The sequence below is a fragment of the Ceratotherium simum genome, chromosome 13 (assembly GCF_057802395.1).
Source record: "Ceratotherium simum simum isolate JZ-2026a chromosome 13, ASM5780239v1, whole genome shotgun sequence".
Lineage (NCBI taxonomy): Eukaryota > Metazoa > Chordata > Mammalia > Perissodactyla > Rhinocerotidae > Ceratotherium > Ceratotherium simum.
Genome location: NC_141912.1, coordinates 60,062,399 through 60,069,130, shown reverse-complemented (window position 1 = coordinate 60,069,130; position 6,732 = coordinate 60,062,399). Strand labels below are relative to the sequence as shown.

The 6,732-nt window shown below is 35.7% G+C and overlaps 1 protein-coding gene across 1 annotated transcript in view; it reads left to right on the top strand.

Moving 5' to 3' along the window:
- The window catches only part of LOC147915741 (protein eyes shut homolog), a 150,850-nt gene that overhangs the window by 71,209 nt on the left and 72,909 nt on the right, over nucleotides 1-6,732 (top strand). The gene's annotated exons all lie outside the window — the stretch shown is intronic.

The following is a 6,732-nucleotide window of genomic DNA, read 5'->3' as shown; positions in this document are numbered from 1 at the left end:
TCAAGATCATGGTGCCAGCACAGTCAGGTTCTAGGGAAAGCCCTCTCTTCCAGGTTGCAGACTGCTGACTTCTCACCGTATCATCACATGACAGAGAGCAGAGAGAGGAAGAAAGCTCTCTCATGACGTTTATGAGGGCATTAGTCCCATTCTTGAGGGCTCCATCCTCAAGACCTCTTCTAATCCTAATTACCTCCCAAAGGCTCCGCCTCCCAATACCATCAGTTGAGGGCAGGGTTTCAAAATATGACTTTAGGGAGAGACATAAACATTCAGTCTATGACAATGGGTGTACGGAAAATGTCTACTTCACAAAATTGCTAGGTTAATACTAATAAAGTGCTTTAAAGAACTGTCTGTTTTTATCAAAGAAATAAAAGCAAAATAACATAACATAGCCATTCACATGCATTTACATATAATCTCCCACCGTTTTCATGATACAATAGGGAGGTTGAGTAGTTCCAGTGACATTATGGCCACAAAGTCTAACATAATTACTATCTGGCTCTTTAGAGAAAAAAATGTAGACCCCTTCTGTAGAGGAAAATATTAGGTATTCATCTCCTTTCAATAGGTTGTGAGCTCAATCCTGCTAATTTGAGTGGAAGAGAAGAGTAGTGAGAGCCTCATATTAGGAACTTAGCAAAGTTGATATTTTTAACTATTAAAATTTCATACCATGCATGGTTGCAACTGAATTAATAACACGAGAATGAGAGTACTTAAAAGGTATTTGTTAAGGTATACATAAAATGAATAACTCAAAATAAATAGTTTTCATTTATCTGAAATATCTAAATATCAACCTTTTTACGATTACTTTTAACATAGATGAATATTGAGTATTTGCATCAAATATCCTTTATTATTTTGAAGCAATTCTTCATCTTGACAAAGTCTTAGCACTGTAATCAGACATGAGTCAACAAGTTAGCTGTCTTTCTTTCAATTTTCTTGTGTTTGCTGTTTATTTCACTTTTCTAGTCCTTGAGCACAGCTCCTAGCAACCATTTCTTTCTCTCCCCATAGGAACGAAAGGCAAATTGCTCTCCTATTTGGTGGTGTCTTTGTGTTGCCTGTCCTTCGAGTGTAATAGCTTCATTCTTATATGAAAGTAGACTATAATGAATTTACGTGAATAAAATGTTTGACTAACTGCGGTGCATTATTATACACGGAATTGCTTTGGAAAATTTTGACACTTCATTAGAGGATTGACCAAAAGAACTTATTGAAATAGTAATAAAAGATAGCAGTCTAAAATGATCTTTTATTCATTGTGATTTTTTGTGGATATATGCACCTTGTTAGGATAGCAGAGCTAGTTTGTTTTATAGAAGCCCAATTATGATTTCCATTAAAATTAAAGTTACTTAGATGTTTTAATAGGATTTCTACTTCAATTATCTTAGTTTAAATTATTTGGATTATGTATGTATGGGTGTGTGTGTGTGTGTGTGTGTTACTTTTATTTTTCTTTTGATGTAGAAAACAATAATTATTGATATTTGGAAAATTGTTACATCATGAACACCTTTGTAAAAATGGCTACTTATTTATTTATACCACACATGCTCTCACTATTAAAACGGTAATGTCCTGATGAGAACGATCCCACCATCATTGTACTGCAGGGCTACAACCCCTCCTCGTATTTCTAACTTATTTCTTCTAGGATTACAAGTTATATGAATTATTCTTTTTTTTCCAGGAATCAAAACCCATGCGTCTTTACCATGTTTTCACTGTTTCTTAACTCCTTATGACATCTTTCCCTTCTCATGCAATTTAATTATATGGTCCATCATTATACTACTTTCCCACACCCCCAAATTTCTTATTACTGTTTCTCTCTATTGTACTCCCCCTCTGCAAAATTCCACGCCTGTTAAATTTATCTCTACTTATTCCACACCTGTACCTGAGCACCTGAACTTGTTTGCAGTAAAATATACCTGTAACCATGCTTCCTGCTTTAAAAACAACTAACTAATTTCAAAGAGCTCCTATAAACTGCCCAGAAATCTTAGTACGTTTTTCTAATATGTGCTTTCTTTCTCTCAATATCCTTGACAGCCATTTCGTGTCCATCTTTTCTCTTCAAACTTCCACCCTCTTTCGTCACACTCCATTGATGTGTTTCTTTCGCATTTCAATAAAAGTTAAAAGCAATCAGAAGCTCTTGAGGCCCTGCCTGCACACCACCCATCAACTTGACTCTACCTAGCTACCTCAGTCTTCTCTCTTATTACATTGATGCCTGCTGCCTGCAGCTAATCCCTCTGCCTGAGGACAGGATCCCACGTCTCTCTCTAGACTACTCAAACTTGTTACTCCAGAAACCGTCCTCTTTCTTGTCTCCATTTCAATCTTCCCTTCCTAATCAATCCATCCCATCTGTTCACAAACATGCTCTGATGACCTATAAAGACCCCCTTAATTTCTACTTTGTATCACTCTTCTTCATAAAATAAAACTTAAAAGAGATATTCAGACCAGTGCTTCACAAACTTTAATTTATATATGAATCATTTGGGAATCTTGGTAAAGTCAGATACTCTTTCAGCAGGTCTGGAGTGGAGTCTGAAATTCTGCATTTCTAATGAGATGTCAGGTGAAATCCTGATGTTACTGCAGAGACTACACTTTGAACAGCCAGGAGTTATATCCATTCTTCTCATTCCCTCTTGAACCCAGGCAAATACGTGTTTATCCCTACCACTCCATAGAAACATCTCTACCAAGGGCGATTTAAATCTCCATTGCTAAACCTAATTGCTAATTAATTCAGTCTAATCCTTCATCTTATTTTAGCCAATAGCAGCATTTGAGATACTTTGTATTTTTGAAATTTTTCATTCAACTTCTTGCACACCACACTCTTGTATCTCCTGCTTTCTTACTCCTTGTTGTTCCTTCTCAATCACTTTCCAAATACCTGTTCAGCTCTATGATTCCTACTATATGCTGACATGCACCCACGGTTTAAACTTCAAAGCTCTCTTCTTTATCTACATTTATTCTCTCAGAGATCACACTCCAGTGTCTTGGATTTAAATATTATCCATATGCTGGAGAATCTCAGCTTAAATCTTTAGTTCAGACTTCACTCCTAAACTCCAAATCACTATGATCAAGTGCCTGTAAGACGTCTTCACTTGTATGTGTAACAGATGTCTCAGAATCAACATGTTTAAAACTGAATTCCAATTTCCTCTCCCATCTCCTCCTTCTCATCTCAGAAAAAAAAATAAATCTCACTTTCTGGTTGCTCACATCAAAAAAAATATAACATTGAGTTATCTTTATCTTTTCTCTCTCTTTTAAATCCATGAGAAAATCTAGCAGTCTTTATCTCCAATATATATTTAGAGTCTGATCTTTCTCAGTATCTTCTTCACTAGCATCCTAATCCAAGTCCCTGTAATTCCATGTCTGGGACACTGCAGTTGTCTAAGAACTGGTCTCTCTGTTTTCCTTCATGGCCATCTATGATCTACTTTTAAAATAACCTTTTAAAACTGTGAGATCATGTCAAACCTCAGCTCAAAATGCTCTATTGTCTTTCCATAAAATTTAAAATAAAAGGGGCAAAAGCCTAAGTTTCTGAAGTAGCCCTTTCCACCCTCCTCTGACTTGCCTTCCCTGAACTCATCTCCTTTTGCATCCGCTTGTTGACTTGGTCCTCTAGCTGTCTTTCTGTTTTTGAACACCCTACACATACTCTCAACTCAGTCTTTATGCTTGCGGTTTTCTCTGCTGAAGTGCTCTTCTTTAGTTATTCATTTATTCAACAAATATTTATAGAGAGTCTGTTGTGGGGCAGCAGCATTCTATTTGCTTGTGAAAAGTCAGTCAACAAAACAGACGAAATTACCTGAGTGGAGCTTATATTTAAATGGAGGCAATAAATCATAAAATAAAATAAAACATTCTTTTGTTCTACATTATTTTAGAGGGTTGTATGTCCTTAAAAGATGAAAAATACATGAAAGTGAGCGGAGTCGGGTGTTGAAATTACTCTTCTGCAGGATAACCACAGGACTCTGTCCCTTACTCTGCACGGGTCCCAGTTACTCCCCTCATCCCAGATGCTCTCCCTAACCACCTTATTCACAGTAACCACACCCTCCAGAACTCCTGGTCCCAAACACACTGCCACTGCTGTCTTTTTCTCCACAGCATTTATCACCATTGAACATACTATATATTTATTTCTTTGTCTTTTATGTCTATTCTATTTCTGTGTGAACTCATGACTTCATGTGGTCAAAGTCTGCTTTGTATATTGCTATTACCCAAACACCTAGAACACTCTGACACATGGTAAGTGTTGGTAAACATGGCATTAATCTACTTGAATGAACCAGAGTATTGTTTTACCTACTTCATATCTGTGGGGAAAAATATTTTTAAAGTAAGAAAAGTCTGATACCTTGATTAATTTGGGAGTCTAAGCATATATATTTATATTCCTTTCCATCAAACATTCCATTAAAATGAACCACCATGGTTTTGCTGGGGAATAAAATGGAGACCATTATCAGACATTTTTTCAGGAATTCTGGGAAAACTGAGAGGCTATTGGAACAGGTAGATTAAAAAGCAAGATAGAGAAAAATACAGCTTAAAACATGCACTACAAAATGTTTGGTGGTGGAAAGAATAGTTCTTCCTATTTTGAAATCTTGGAAAGATTCCAAGCTCAGAGTCAAACTTGTGAGAAGGGGTCACTGGGCAATCTTTAGGAAAATTAATTAAAAAACTCCAAACAGAAACAGTTGGGATAACCATTTTAGAAAGGATCTTAATGTGGGCAAGAATGCTAGAAAGAAAATATGAGACAATATAGGGATATGCTAATCCTATGTAGGGAGAACTTAGGGGAGAAAAATAAAGACGTGAAAAAGGAACTGAGGAGTAACGCTCAGAAGTGAGCATGCTGACAAAGGAAAAGCCTAAAGCAAGCACCGACAATGGTGGTGCTAATCAGAGTTTCACGGAGCATAAGGCTGCCAGAAGTTATGAGCTCTCATCCTGAGAAGAGCAGGTGTCAATATATCCACCTAGTTGTCTTGTATATTGATCAGAAAAGTGAAACCCTGTACAGAAATCTATATTTACTAACATTTAGAGGAGAAACCTTAAACTCAACAAAGATAAGGACTAAATCCAAGAGAAAGCTGATCCAATGAAGGGAGAAAAAGAAAATTTCAATATTTTTAGGAGCATCCAAAAAGATACTGTGGCAATTATTAAAAACTTCAGATTTCTTAGAAATTAAATGCATGATCACTAATTTAAGAATCACATCATGAAAAATAGCATGTATAATCCTTAGTGTGTTGAAAGATATAGTACAGCTTCTCCCAGAAGATAAGCAAATGATATAAACATGGGGGAAAAAAGAGGAAACTTGCATTGTAGAAGATAATTGCAGAAATACCAGCCTTTATATAATAGAAATTCCAGAAGGAAACAGGAGCAGAGAGGGGAGGGACTAATAAAATATAGTATAGTAAAAAAAAACCTCAGATCTGAAGAAAGATTTGAGTAGACTGAAAGGGTAAGAGAGTATTAAGCAGGATTGATAACAAAGAGAAGACACTCTAAAACACATGTGGTGAAAATGTTAAAATTCCTAAAAATTTCTGGAAGGGCTCAACCAATCAATCAACTTCAAATAATAACAAAACAATAGGCAATTTACAAAAAGAATCAGATTAGCATCAAAATTATTTATCAACTGACCAAGATGTCAGAATAAAAAAAGCTATATCTTTCTATGGTATGTACAAAGCTGTAAACCCAAATTATGTTGATTATTTAATTTTATACACAGCTGAACTTGTATTCAAGCATGAGAGCCAAATAAATAACATTCTAGGCATGCTAAGAATCAGAAAGATCGGGACCTACCAAAATAATATGAAAGAATTATTGAGAATATTTATCAGCAAAACCAAGACACGAACGAAAAACAAACCAGAGCAGACATAAGGTTCAAGAGAAAAAAGTGAACAAAATTACCAGCAAGTAAAACAGTACATTTCTAATTTTATAACTCAGTGTTGTTCAAACCCCAAGTGAGGATTTCAGTGTCCTGCATAATCAATGTAAGCAAATTACTTAGTTTGTTGTAATACGTATCTCACCCTAGTTGGCTTTAAGAAATCCAATCACACTATACATATCAGGAATCATTTTCAAATGTTGTAAAGACTTGGGGCAAGTGACCTAGAGATCCAAGTAGGGCCCAGTCTCTCCAGTCCCCCACTTTTGCCTCTCAGAAATACTCCATCATACCAACTCTCTTTCCCTAGCACCTCCCAATTAATTGTGACTACTTTCAACCCATTACAGGTTCATAGTCATTTTAAATTCATTTTAAATAATATACAGATAAAACTTTTCTCCCTGCCATGAAAATTCTAATTGTACTTCCAAACAAAGGGACCACTGCTTTCTGTACACTAATTTTCTTAATGACTGCAATACTTGGTTGTATCTTTGAATGCATAAGTGAAAAGGATAGAAAGATAACATCATACGTACCATACATGAATACATACATCAATTGACTGATAGGAATGAATAACTGATATGATCAGGCATTGTTATCTTTCTCCCTCAGTGTTACTCTGATATTCCTTTGCAAGATACATATTCAGTCAAGGAAAATAACAACTTTTCATAGCAGATATATAATGTTCTTTAATGCAGAGTAAA